This window comes from Rhamphochromis sp. 'chilingali', assembly GCF_963969265.1.
Source record: "Rhamphochromis sp. 'chilingali' genome assembly, chromosome: 1".
Taxonomy (NCBI): Eukaryota; Metazoa; Chordata; class Actinopteri; order Cichliformes; family Cichlidae; genus Rhamphochromis; species Rhamphochromis sp. 'chilingali'.
The window spans coordinates 2,781,387-2,796,197 of record NC_137929.1 but is presented as its reverse complement, the minus strand read 5'-3'; the positions used below and the strand labels follow the sequence as shown (position 1 = coordinate 2,796,197).

Below are 14,811 nucleotides of genomic sequence, written 5' to 3'. Positions count from 1 at the left end.
GAGGTGTGTCATGTGACATGTTCAGTATTGTCACACATGTCTAGATTGTCCCTGATATCATAACTGCTCAAACACTGATGATTATATTTGAAGAATTATTCCTGATGGCAGCAAAGTTTGAATGGAGCTCTCTGTCTGTGCTGATTTGTCGCCCTCTGGAGGTCAAAGCACAAACTGCATGATGTCACTGTAACCACCACAGTGACAGGAAGTGTTTTTATGACTGAAACACTGAAATGATGCTAACGGCTGTCGTTAGGCTCACTGACAGCAGTGCTGATGTGTTCATGTCAAACACTGGCTCAGGTCAGACTCCTTCATCCTTCTCCAGCGTGAGGCCGCCCTCAGACCCACAGGAGCTCTGACCTTTGACCTCCTGACCCTAACCATTTTAGTCTTGTTGCATCTTTAAATGCAAATCCATCCAAACTGTAGCCGAGCAAAAGAAGCTGGAAGTTGTTCTATGAATGATGTTGTTGAAGGAGCTTGGAAAGAAAAGCGTCTGGACTTCTTTAAGTTGCTTGAAGATGGACATGGACGTCTTAACGCCCACTCACATCCTGGGACATTTGATCACAGGAAATCACATGATAGCGTGGGGCTAGATCTCACAATGGGTTCACCCAAGACCTTGGCTGATTGAGACCCACACCCGTTTTCACGGAGGAGGAGGAGTTTCACATCCTGAACATGTGACAGCCTGGTTTAAAGGGACCAAAAGTAACTGGACACCTGATTCAGTTCAGGTTTATTCATCCGCTTCAAACCACAGCAGCAGTCACCTCCAGGGAACCAGCTGATCCATGTAACTGGGGACAGACCACAGCCCAGAGCACTGGTTCATGATGTGTTTGTGGACTGTAGGTTGTTTGGATAGAGATGAGATGTACACAGCAGTCTGTCTCTAATGTTTAATGAAATGTTCTGAAGATGATAATAACTTGTGATTTTCTTTTGAATGAATCTTTAATCGTGTTGTAGGGCCTCTGACTCTCATGAAGATTTTCACATCAATGTGCTTTTCACAAAGATATTAACAATGAAAATGACGTGCAGCCCTGAACTACACTCAAAAAAATGAAACGTTGACTTTAATTAAAATTATTTTGTCAACAGGTTCCACGAAATTGCATTATGTTAGTTTAAAGCAAAATCTTTAGTTGATCTAATTTAAAAAAAATACTTAAGATTAACAAGAGATATTTAAGACTAACTAAATCAAGTTATGTTGTATGAACATAGATGATTGTTAGATTATAATATTATTTTATGCCATGTTATACCCCTAATTAAAGATAGTGAATTATTATGTAGTTTTAGTTTGCATTATTCTCCTGAATTAGAAGAAGCTGATAACTATTGCATTAGTTAAACTGATGTGCATTATATTAAACTGCTGATTTATTGTGAATGAATGATATTGTTTTATGATGCATTATACTGCTGAGTTATAAGAAATACTGTTTGCAGAAAGTCATCGCCTCGTTTGTCTGATTAGAAGAGAACATGCTGGAGTTTTCTGCCCCATCTCACCAGGAGCAGATAAACAGGGAGCCAAGGTCGTAGCTTAGGCGCTGTGTGAGAGAGAGCATGTGAATGTTTAGGCTTTTATGATAAGGTGGAGACACCAGAGGCTATAAGAGTTTGAGCAATACTCCACCATTTTGAGATCTGAGGCTGTCTGCATCAGTGTCCATCTCCCACGTGTGTGATCATTAAAATCATCGTTTGACTCAACCCGACCGCACCAGTGTTGTTATTGTGGTTTTTCTCTTGTCTCCATCCCCAAATATTTTGAACCTTAACAATGATATATTTACAGGTTAGATAGTTTAGATTAGTTACTTCAACACATTTCTTATTTGTGGCAGTAAAATGTTAAATTTAAGTTATATTAATTCAAATATTATATTTTCAGCCACCTTGTGCTTTACTAATTAGTTTTACATAAATCTATTTTGTCAACAGGTTCCACACAAATGAATTAAGTACATCCAACTTATTTTTTTAAATTTCTTTTATTGCCAACACATTCAGTGAGCATTTGTGTAAACCCAGTCCAAAATAAAACACAACAGCTCATTAGGGTTAGTAATTAACAGTATGTAGACAGATGCAACATCAAGATTTTAAATTAAATGTCTGTATCTGCCAGAAGTAGAAGAAAAAAAACATTGAAGACCACATAACACATTGATAAGATGACACTCAATTTGGTAAAGTAAATCCGTTGGGCATCTTTCTTTGCCTTTAGACAATAATTCTGATGGCAAAAGAGCCAAACGGGACAGGCAAAAAAAAAAAAAAAAAAAAGATAAGATGACACTTGAGTTATGCACATGTGATGCTAGTAAGGTCTGGAGTGTTTTTTCTTTTAGTGTCTAAAATGAATAGCAAAGTAGCTATTTGCAATGATTGCTTAGGGTCAGTCCAGTAACACAACGCCAATGAAGTGCTTTCCTTTAACAATGCAAAGTGAAGTGTCCACCTCAACAGCCACAATTAAAAAAATTAATGTAATAATAATAACAATAATAATAATAAATAGTCCACTGATATTAGCAACCAAAGAAAATTATATCACCATCCCAAATAAAACTTTAATAAAACATGCCAACATTATGGTCTAACAATAAAACAGCTTGTCAGCGTTCAGTTTTGTTGCAACAGCACAGCAGTAACCATTTAACACTTGCCACTGTCAACGTTTATTTTACCAGTGTTTGGGCAAAAAGCTTGAGTTGTAAACATTTTAACATGGAAACAATTGTTCGTCTTTAAAAGTCCGCAAAATATACATTCATCCTGTATTCCTAACTTACCCTTATTCTTAATATGTATTGCAATTACCTTTACAATGCACACAATGTAGCACAATGGTGCAGTATCATCTCTCAATTAAATCCCCCCCACAAGAGTAAAATCTCTTAAATTGTAGTAGTTTACAAACTTTTCAAAATGTTCTAAATTTCTCTTAAATGTAATTTTCCCTTTATCTGTCATTTACAAATTACCATTTTATTCCCATTCAGCCTCCGAAAAACTTCTGTCCATCTGACAGAACATTCATCAACCAAATTAAGGGTTGGCTTATTCATTCAGTTTATTCTTGAGCATCTGTACCTTGGTCAAGAGTATGCTGACATACAGATGAAGGAAGAGCTTCTGAAGTACTTCAAAGAAAGCTTTCAGTCTCGAGGTTAACTGAGATTCAGTGCATATATCCCACCCATTAAGAGTGCACATGCAGAGGCCAGGTCTTCCAGGTCATGCAGGACACACTAGATGGTTATACCCACATCGGCTGGAGGAGTGCTGGCATCAGCTCTTTCGATGGTAAAGATAGCAAGGGTAATTTGTTCCAGCTCCCTCTGAACAGCTGTAGCTTAGACACAAAAACATAGAAAAATGGCATCCAGTTTAATGAAGTAAACACAATATTAGGAACATGCACCCCAGTGGGCCACTATTTTAGACTACAGATTCAACGATAAATATAAATAGTTTGGGTATACAAGAAGATTTCCCAAAACATTTAAACAGGTTCCATGCAAATTACAACAACAACATTACAACATGCAACAACATAAGTTATTCAAAATTTGGTTTAATACAGATAAAAAACTAAACTAAAATTACCAACCAATTATTCTTTGAAGAGGATGCTTGGGTCTTCATTCAGGTAAAAAGGTAGTGCCCTGAGGACACACTCCCTCCCCTTTTCAATAGTTTCCTTCTGCAGAGAGTGGCAGAGATACAGGAAGAGAGAACAGAAATACTTTAGGATGACACAAACTCACATTATACACAAAATGAATGACATATCCACTGCACAGATAGACATGAACACAAGACCAACTAATCATCACATGGACATGAATAGTTAACCTGTTGGGCAGGGTTTCCACCACAATATATATGTCCATAATGGAGGTAAAGACAAACTAATACATCATCTTTTTTTGCATTCAAAAACTGATCTTTAACATAAAAACATTCACTTCTGGTTTAACCCGAAATTGAGGGATCAAATTTTACATATGTTTAGGTAATTTAAGTTTTCCAACGTTTTGAGTACTGTCGAGAAGGGAAATTATTTTACTGCTATAGTTAAATAATTGTCATCATTACCATTGCATTAATAATAAAATCTGGAGTTTATATTGCATTCAGGGGTTAAACAGTGTCTCTTTTAGAAAGACTGAGTTGCAGGCTGACAGGAAGTTGTATGCAGAAGTGAAAGCAGATAGTTATTTTGAGCCGCAGGCTAAGACGAGGCTTTAACAATGTAACAGATAGCTTTAAGAAGGCCTTAAGCAGTTATGACTATTTCATACACAATGCATATCTGTGCTTATTAAAGAGTTGGAGCTCGGTCAATTAATTGGGGGTCGGAAGCTTTGTTCGGCGCGATGTTCAGACAATCTATTGTGCAAGTGACTTGGAGCCATAGAAGGAATCGCAATACATGCTTACAAAACACTTATATATCAGATCATTTTATATTAAGGTTTTAGTAGAGGTTCTTGGTTAAAACATTTATTTAGTAGAAGACATACACATAGTCTCAGTGAGCTTCTGGTCTGGTAAAAGGTCAGAAGTGCAACAGGTGAATTGAGAAAGAGTATTTGAGGACGAGACACAGACAGTAGGTGAAGAGGTGACACAAAGAGCATGTGAGGTCGTGACACACACACATAGAGTTAAATTTATTCAGAGGAACCGTCCTTGTTGTCTCGGCAAGAAAGAGGAACAATTCATTTTAAGATAAGAACGGAAAGTACCAGCCATGAAAATAGAAGATGATTTTCTAGGTGAAAAGTCATGATGATGTTGATCTGATCTATGTATAAAATGTACCGGTGACGCATGAAGGGGCGTCAGTAAACAAACCCTGATGCTATAAAATATCTGTTCATGCTTTGATTAAGTCGAGGACTACTGGCTGTCTGCGTACAGTGTCTTCCCACGCGTGTATTCATTAAAATCATTGTTTGACCAAAGACCTTCTGGACCATGGGTGGTGTGTACTCTCCTTCCTCAACTTTGAATCTTAACATTTGGGGGCTTCGTCCGGTGGTTGAGGAGGGAGAATTGGAGGTTTAGATGGAGAAATTTGGTGGTCTTAGGTGGTCTGACGGGCAGACATGAATTCCAGTGGTCTAAGTGAGTGGGCATAAGCCGGCTTATCCAAAAGGTAAGGCACTACCTGTTGAATTATTTCCAAAGTGTGCCAAATTGGACATGACAAAATTTAAGTCTACTCACTGAAGTTACTGGTGGATGTCTGTTTTGATTTTGATGAAAATCTCATGAGTTGAAGCAGTTAGAGTTCTGCTAAGAAGAAATGAAAGCAGTTAAGAGTCTGATAAGAAAAGTTTAAATACTGGGTTGAAGTCCCAAAGAAATTGAGTTAGAGTCTCAAGTAGTTTGGTAGGGTATTTGGTCATTTTGTGGGTTAAAGTCCCGGTTGGTCATTAGGTCAGACCTTTGTGGGTCAATTTGTGGGTTAGAGTCCCCATTGTCCATCAGGGTCGATCTGCCTCAGTTATACACTTGTTTCGGGTGTTGATTGTTGTTTCAAAGTATTATAAATTATTCTAGAACGGCAGTTCGAGTCTGCTAGGAAGCGCAGAGCCCGGAGGTTACGCTCCCTCCTTGTCGTGGACGCGCGACATTGACCTCTCGGCGAAGAGGGATAGTTCAGTGTGGTTTAACTGTGGGGTACAGGGCAGCCTGGAATTAAACTAGGAGTTAGAGTCTCCTTACCGTTTGGAACGGTACCTGCGCTTTTTTGGACAGGAGAAGTTGGTCTTCGGGCGTGTAACTTTAACTTAACACTTCGAGGTAAGCCTTGGCTGTGAAATGCCAAAAATAGAGCTTCAGGCAAAGTTTGGGTTGGTTGACGCTTTTAAATTGAGTTAGGGATTTTAGAAATGAGGCCAGAAACAGTTAAAGTCTTGATACTGGTTAATTGGTGGGCGGTTATTTTAAATTTGTCTAAATTGGTTAGGCGCTAAAGCTGACAGATCTGACAGTAGTTGTAAATATAAGACGTCTTTGTAATATAAAAAGATCTGTGTGAAAGGAGTCTGAGGCAATGCTGCTGCTATTTTTAGACGGTGTGTGTGTGAGTGAAAATGCAAATGAGTAAGCAGTGAACTGTTTAAGCCACAGTTGGTTTTACAAATACTGCTGCAAACAGTGTTGAGTGTGTGTTTCAAATGCCATTTATGTTTATTAGAGGACTATAAATAAAGTTTTGAGTTGCCGTAGTGGATGTATAGTAATTGACTGAGTTTGGATGTAGATAGATAAATATATTGAGTGCACTGTATATACTTAAGACTAACACATCACTTTCAGTAGTAACTTTTCTCCAGCATTAGTTGCTGGTGGGTTTATTTTTTCAATTTCTTGTGTGTGCGGTGAGAATTAATAGAGGTTTCAATTTTTGTTTGTTTGTTTTTTACTTGCTTTTTTGATTATGACAACCATGTCTAAAATACTCTTAGGAAAGTGGGTTTTGAGTTATATCCCTCAACTCTAGTCACACTTTAAGTGTGAATGCGGTGACTAGAAGGTTTTGAATGATGAATAAAGGTGTGTGAGGTGTGAGAGGTATTTCTTTGGTGATGTAAAGTAGGAGGTTTTAAAGTTTGAAAGTGTTTTTAATTTGAGAGAGGCATGAGTGATGTTATAAGAGTTTGAGTTTCTTTTTCTTTCAGTTTAAAACACATAAGTACATATACTTGGTACACCTGTTTACTCTTTGACTTTATTAAAACAAACGGTGTATTTGAGTTTGAATTTCAGTAATTGTATGTTGATATGGTAATTTAGTTTTATGTTAGGTGAAGGAGATGTCCATCTCTGCGTCTTGCAGGATCGAAAGTGAAAGTTGAAGGTTGTGATGTGAATGCTGTGAGTACTCGATTTGAATGATTCTGTGTGAGGTGTACAAAATACTAAATAATAATAACACTATGAAAGTTGATAGTAGAGTGAGTGCAAGGTGATGTGTGAACAGAGGAAGTCTAAGAGAGAAGTGTGTGCGTAGGCAAAATGCAGAGTGTGTGCGTGAAATAAGGGAGTATTGTTTTTACATCAAGGTTTAGTAGAACTAAAGTAGAACGTTACAAACAAACAGATAAATAAAGTAAAATGAAGAGAGAAAATAACTGACAATTACATTAATGAATAGAAAACACACATACACAAAGTGCCATAGGTGAAATTATTCTAGGAAGGAGTCAGAAGTAAGATAGTTTAATATAAGATGCAATGAAGGAAGCAGCTTACATTCCTTTAATTCCCAGAGCCAGTGTGTTCCCTCCCCTGCCCACTTGGGCCCCGTATCAGGCGAGTATGGAAGGCTGGATAGCCCATGACGGGTAAGATCCCACCTCGAAACCCTGGGACAACCTAAGGCAGGCACAGTCACGATTACTCTCGGCTTCAGTAAGAAGACGGGACCTGACGGGTAAGGCCGCTGGGCTAGGGTGGAGGTGGAAAGTGGCAAGTGGAGCCCTACCTTCTGGCTGAGGACAAGGAATGCTGCTATTTAAGGTAGGAAATCAGAATTTGGGTTAGTAAATTTGGGGAGGAGAAAATTGACTGTTTAAAGGCAAAATTATGAAGGAGTCTGACACACTGCAAAAGCACCATATGCAAATTCACACACACAAACAGAAAATGCATTAAACTTATAAAGACAAGACAAGCTCATGGAGTTTAATGCAGAAATAGAGATTAAACCTGGCTAAGAACACAAACATATGCAATGAAGAACAGCTTGCTATTTTGTATGAATGATACAATGGTGTGAATGTTTAATAAAATACATTTGAGTTTGTAATTGAGGAATAGAATAAGCCATATGACAAAGGGAGTTATGAAAACAAAAAAGGGATTAAAGTAGTTTTAAAAAGAGTGACTTAGGAGTGCTCTCGTACTGAGTGATCAACACTAGTGATCACTGTTGGAAGAAATAAAATGATTTAATGAGTTGGTGATGTTTAAACATATGTTTCTGTTGTTACAGCTTCTTGAGAGATGACTCAGTATGCAAATTAGCTGGAGTGTGTGGTGACGAAGGAACTTCCTGAGTGTGTGTGTGACTGTGACTTTCAGGAAGAGGAAGCATAGCAGAGACGAGAAGTGCAGATTGGGGTGGGGAATTTATAGTTTAGTGATTATATGATGTCGTAAGGGGTCTTATGCTGAATTTAAGAGCATAAGGGGGTGATTTTTGTGTGCAAATTGAGTGGTTTTAATGAGACTTTTGGTGTATTGAGGAGGTGAAATTATGTGGTGGCAAGATTTGTGTGTTTAAGGTTGTTGTGGTGATGGGTTGATTCTGTCAGGTAGGTTGTTGTTGGTATTTTTGTTTTTAATAGAGGGAGTTTTAGGAAACAGGGACATGTCTGGGAGGAGCCCATTATTTTGTAACAGTGCACTTAAAGAAAACCGGTCAGGTGACTTTGTTTTGTTTTTATGAGCTAACAATCAGCTCTATTTTTCATTTCTGTTTTAAGCAGGCCTGCAACAGTGAATAACGGCGCTGAAAGTTCTCGGGAAGAGCAAATATAAGGCGGCTTTCCAGATTACAATTGGCTGAGGAGAAAGCTACCTGGGGACTGATCAAGGTCGTAAGTCCCTGTAAAAAGGATTTTATGCGAGTCAATCCAGTCCAAAAGCATAAAGAAATATTTTCCTATGGAAAATAAAAAATGACGGAGCTCATTTTGCTGAGGGTGGAGTATCTGATCGTGCGGGAAGCTCCACTATCAGCAAATATATGGTGTGACTGCATGTGAGTGAATGTGAGACTGTATGTGAGTGAGGATGAATTAATGTGGACAAACAATTTGTTTTTACCAGAGAAAATTTCTGTTTTGTTTTATTAGGTGGGGTTAGATTATGGGATTATAGTATATTGTTGGGAGAATGCCAAATGTTAAAGGGGAAATATTTTTGATGTAACTCAGTTATCATTAATTGAAGAAACACATGACTGATAACTGTTCTGTTTTAAGTTTATTTTATGACATAGATTGGATCATGAGTGGGGAAACTGAGCATTTTTAAGTTTTGTATAGTATCTTGACACATGAAATGTATCAAGATAAAGGGGGGTTTAGGGTTTAATAATTTAATTGTTTAATAATTTAGGATCATTTTAGGACCTTTTGGGTTTTTGATCATTTGGATATGGTAAAACTGAAACTGTTATTTTTAAGTTAAGGTTAAAGGATTAAAAGTGAACTTGTCACGGTTTGCGAGGCAAGCCGTGTGGAGTTGTAGAAAAGGACCCAAAAGGCGGCAGCTCTGGTGCAGGTGAATATTTATTTACAACGGTGGGCACAAAACAGCACTGGTGGAAAAACAAGAAACCGGAAACCTAAACTGGGTAAGCTAATAACACAAACCAGAAACGAGACGCAGGGAGACCGAGGGGAAACAACACAGACAAACCAGCAACTACCATAACAGAAGACACAACTTAAATACACCCAGAGCACGGGGAGAACACAGACATAACAGGCTGGGGGAAACATGGAATAAACACAAAGAGAGACGAGAGCTCATAAATACACAGAGGGGCACAAGGGGGTAAGAGTCACAAAGGGAAAAAACACTTAGGGAACACCACAACAGGACACCTCAGAAAACCTGGCCTAAATAAGGAGCGAAAATACAAGGAACCAAGAATGCTGGGCCAACATGGCCCAGGACCATGACAGAACTGAATCCTGTTTAGAAGATACAATGCCGGTTTTTCAAAGCTGTGAATAAATCTTAGAGGGAAAATTAGTGAGGGTTGAAGGAGTAGAACAGCTTTGATTTCTTTTTGATTTCTAGAAGTAGTGGTTATAATGTAGGCTTACACATACAGATATTACATAAGAGGTATTTTTAGGATAAAGGGGGAGCTTATAAATAGAAATGATTTTTATACATATTGCATTTTGTGCTTTTAAAGGAGTTGTGGCTCAAATTTGTCTCTGGAGGGTCACGAGCCTTTGGCTAGCGCTATGATTAGCCAATCTACTGTGAGGATAATATGAGTTCATGAAGGATTGCACACGCTTACAGACACAGAGTTAAGAAACACACATGACAGTATTGATTCCAGGCAAAAGGCCTTAAATTCATTTAGCTTTTAACTGAACTTAAAGAAGGACCAAAGAGGAAGGAAAGCATATATTTTGGTTAAGTCTGATACATTAGAATTAGAAGGTATTGTTACATTAAAAGGAGCAAAATGAAATAAAAAGGCTATACCAAAACAGGTGATAACATAGGAAATGTGAGGTTTTAAAATGAAGTTAGTGTTAACACATAGGAGTTGTTTCAAGGCAGCATTTAGCTATGATGAAATGTATACAGGAGTAATTGCTTATATGCTTAAACTTAATTGATTAAAGTGGTTGTTTTCTTTTAGAGTAGAGGAACTTGTAGCAGCGACAATTTGTGCACAGGATGTTGATGATCAGATAAGGGAAAAGTAGAGCGAGCAACCGGACGTGAAAGCAGGGCTTAAAGAGTTTAAAGTGATGAGGAACGTTGAAGAATATACATAAATACAAGTCAATAAGTTAAGAGCATAATTAGGATCATGCTTTTGATTAAAGAGTCCCAAAAAGGATAAGTTAGGGAGATGCAGGAAAAGGTGTTTTGTTTCCTTTGCAGAAGATCGATCTCGGCGACCACAGGAGGGGCAAGGATCCTGGAGATCTCGAGGTTCGAGACCACCAGAGAAGGGTCTGCGTGAGGACACAATGTATTGTGACCTCTGGTGTTCCAGAGGTCATGAGAGGGAGTGTCGAGAAGGGAAATTATTTTACTGCTATAGTTAAATAATTGTCATCATTACCATTGCATTAATAATAAAATCTGGAGTTTATATTGCATTCAGGGGTTAAACAGTGTCTCTTTTAGAAAGACTGAGTTGCAGGCTGACAGGAAGTTGTATGCAGAAGTGAAAGCAGATAGTTATTTTGAGCCGCAGGCTAAGACGAGGCTTTAACAATGTAACAGATAGCTTTAAGAAGGCCTTAAGCAGTTATGACTATTTCATACACAATGCATATCTGTGCTTATTAAAGAGTTGGAGCTCGGTCAATTAATTGGGGGTCGGAAGCTTTGTTCGGCGCGATGTTCGGACAATCTATTGTGCAAGTGACTTGGAGCCATAGAAGGAATCGCAATACATGCTTACAAAACACTTATATATCAGATCATTTTATATTAAGGTTTTAGTAGAGGTTCTTGGTTAAAACATTTATTTAGTAGAAGACATACACATAGTCTCAGTGAGCTTCTGGTCTGGTAAAAGGTCAGAAGTGCAACAGGTGAATTGAGAAAGAGTATTTGAGGACGAGACACAGACAGTAGGTGAAGAGGTGACACAAAGAGCATGTGAGGTCGTGACACACACACATAGAGTTAAATTTATTCAGAGGAACCGTCCTTGTTGTCTCGGCAAGAAAGAGGAACAATTCATTTTAAGATAAGAACGGAAAGTACCACGCCATGAAAATAGAAGATGATTTTCTAGGTGAAAAGTCATGATGATGTTGATCTGATCTATGTATAAAATGTACCGGTGACGCATGAAGGGGCGTCAGTAAACAAACCCTGATGCTATAAAATATCTGTTCATGCTTTGATTAAGTCGAGGACTACTGGCTGTCTGCGTACAGAGTGTCTTCCCACGCGTGTATTCATTAAAATCATTGTTTGACCAAAGACCTTCTGGACCATGGGTGGTGTGTACTCTCCTTCCTCAACTTTGAATCTTAACAGTACCAAACTTTGTCTTGCTTAATATAAATGTAAGTGCACTGTGCAGCTACCATACACTAGCTGTTTAAATTTGAAAATGATCTTATTAGCCATAATATTTTGCTACCAACAGAATAACGCACCTGTGTGGCTGGGGCCAAAGTTTGTCTAATTTTCTTCCCTGCAACGCCTCCTTTTTTCTTGAAGACTTTTATGAGCTGGTCACTGGTGTATTGGTCAAGTTGTGTAAAAAGCCTTGGAACAAGTGGAGCAGTAGTAACCCTCACATATTCTGCTTCCACCTGAAAACATGTCAACAAACACAACATACTGTACTGTAAATATACATACTATATGTACACATATACATAGTTTATAACTAAAACTAAAGTAGAAAGACCTCATTAAAGCTATAATTTTAACACAAACATTTACACAAAATGCTAATGGAGCCATTACAGCTTTTATTGTTATTTATCAAGTTCCAAAAAATACTGATCACAGCTGATCTGAAAAGAATTTCATACCTCAGGCCCTTGAACTGCAACCTTTACAGTGGTTCAGATCTGGAGACGAAATAACAGGGGCATGGGATGGGTCACTAAAGAAAACTTAACTTATAAAACAGTTTTGTTTTTAAAAGTTCACATACCACATACAAGCTCAGCAGTACCACATACACCACATCAGTATAGGAGGGAGCAGGTAAAGGCAGGATCTGAGATTTATAAAGTAAAACAAGAAATTCATTACTTAATTTCAAGAAGCAAATTATTGTTTGAATTACAACTAAATAAAATACTACTCAGAAGAAAAGCAAGAGATTGACACTGCCATGTGCTAACTTTCTATAGAAGCAATTATCACCAGGTCTGTCGACCTCCATTGTCTGTCCACTCATATGTCGTGAATAATTTTATTTAAAAACTTAAGTGTGTGATTTAACAAACTGTAATTTATAACTATGTTGATATGTATAACTCCGCTAGGAAACATGCTGTATTTACAGACCATTTTTACATAATACAGATTACTGATAGAGCAGAACAATGGTGTCACAGTGGCTTTCGCCCTTGACTTTTTGGATTTTAAATGTCACTTTATGCTATCCTTGCTATCCTATTCGATATTTACGACTCTTGGATTACAGAAAAGGAATCCCAAGAAAGCAAATGAAAAAATAACCACTTGAAAAAATAAACCCATGAACCCCTGTAGCTAATCCCTTAATAAAACAAAAAAACATGTCCAGGACCCAGTAAAACTAATGTAGAACAAGCGCACGCAAACGATATAACATGTCTTGTAAGACAAATGCAAAATATAACCATGCTGGACATATAGATACTACACAACATAGTCAAAGAAAAAAGTGGTCTTACCTCTCAAAGAAACAGCAGCTTGGCGCCAAAACAACGTTTTTAAGTTAAATTTGAAGTCTTGCGCATGAGCAGGCCCAAGCCGTGAAACCTTCTTGTTCTTCGCGGTTTCATTACAACTGTTTTTGCATTACTGCCACCTTGTGGATATACAAGGTATATCGATCCTAATTGACTTGACTTAAATGTTATGCCATCAAGTAACACATTAGTATTATGTACGTTGAATAATAGACACAATTACATAGACTTGATTAGAAAAACATATGTTAACTTAACAAAAACATATATTTTAAGTAAAATGAAAATAAATAATTAATATACACTGAACAATCCACCTCATTCATTTTTTTTGAGTGTACCACATTGGTGAGGAAATTCTGCTGAAAGCTGCAGAGAACAAGAACCTGATGTATAAGGGTTTTTAAAATAAACATCCTCCCAGATTTCCCTCCCTCTGTTGGAAACGCAGAGCCGCATTTGCAAATATGAGAGGAAGACTACGTGGGATGACCGGCGTCAGGTACAGACTGCTATACCCTGCAAAGCTGTTAGTGACCCATGGTGATGTGAGGAAAAGCTTTACCCATCCCAAAGAGACCGTAGACTACGCGGAGAAGCACCTCTCCCACCCACCTTCAAATGTATTAAAAGCAAGGATGTATCTATATGTCTAACGCTGACACAGCACTGTGTTTCTTCTTTTCCCTTTATATTCCATGTAAAGGTGAATATGGAGCGTTTATGGAGCTCGTTTATTGACCAGCTGTCAGTTAGAAGGTAAGAGTTACTAGGTTAACAGAGGTTAGCAGTAACAGTACGGGGAAGTATATTGTGTTGTTCTTTTGTTGTTTTTTATTTTATCGTACTTTACTTTGTTATTTTGATTTTACCTGTTGTGAGTGCTTCCCGTAATTCTCCTTTTTCTTGCGCCGCTGCGGCCAGAGTTCACAACATTACATATTTTTGTATCTATAAACAGGAAGCTGACACTCTCCAGACTTTATCAAAGGTGTGAGCGTCACAGCAGAGGCCTTTGTGTCAACGTAGCTGAAGACAAAACACAGAAACACATGAAGGAGATTTTCCTGGCCTGGATTTTATACAAATATTCTGCAGTACATCAAAAATGAAAGAAAACCATTAGTCAACATATGAACATCACCTCTGAAGTTACAGAGCTTTGATTGGAGACACAGCTGAGCGTTTTGCATTTTGCATAATTAATTACATAATTAATTATGTAACCATAATTAAATGGTTACATCATCTTTAAAGTCCCCAGAGATCAGGAAAAGGGCCTGAGGGTGCTGTGTTTGGAGTCTGCTGGTTACAGTGTGCAGGACCTCACAGGCTGCTGCAGCATTAGCAGAGGGCGGGACATACACAGCTATCATAATCACGTGTGTAAACTCTCGTGGTAGATAGTACGGTCTCATGCTAACCGCTAGCAGCTCAATGTCCTTACAGCATAGCGTCTCTTTGATAGAGAAATGCCCAGAGTTACACCATCTATCGTTCACAAACACAGCCAGACCCCCTCCTCCCTTCTTACCACTCTCCGCTGTTCTGTCATAAGAGGCTCAGCAGCTAAAGCAGCACACCTGGGTCTCCCAGCCTATTAAAAGCAGCCCTTTGCTTC

General features: G+C 38.2%; 1 long non-coding RNA gene across 2 annotated transcripts; it reads right to left on the bottom strand.

Annotated features, from left to right (window-relative positions):
• Positions 1 to 3,030: 3,030 nt before the first annotated feature.
• Positions 3,031 to 13,234, bottom strand: LOC308399275. Of its 2 annotated transcripts, XR_013972100.1 has the most exons (5): positions 13,173 to 13,234; positions 12,443 to 12,508; positions 11,934 to 12,092; positions 3,644 to 3,736; positions 3,031 to 3,385 (listed from the first exon to the last, which is right to left on the bottom strand). It is a non-coding gene; the product is annotated as an uncharacterized lncRNA (long non-coding RNA). The 2 variants fall into 2 exon arrangements; XR_013972101.1 differs by lacking the exon at positions 13,173 to 13,234 and having other exon boundaries at positions 3,034 to 3,385; positions 12,443 to 12,930.
• Positions 13,235 to 14,811: the final 1,577 nt, after the last annotated feature.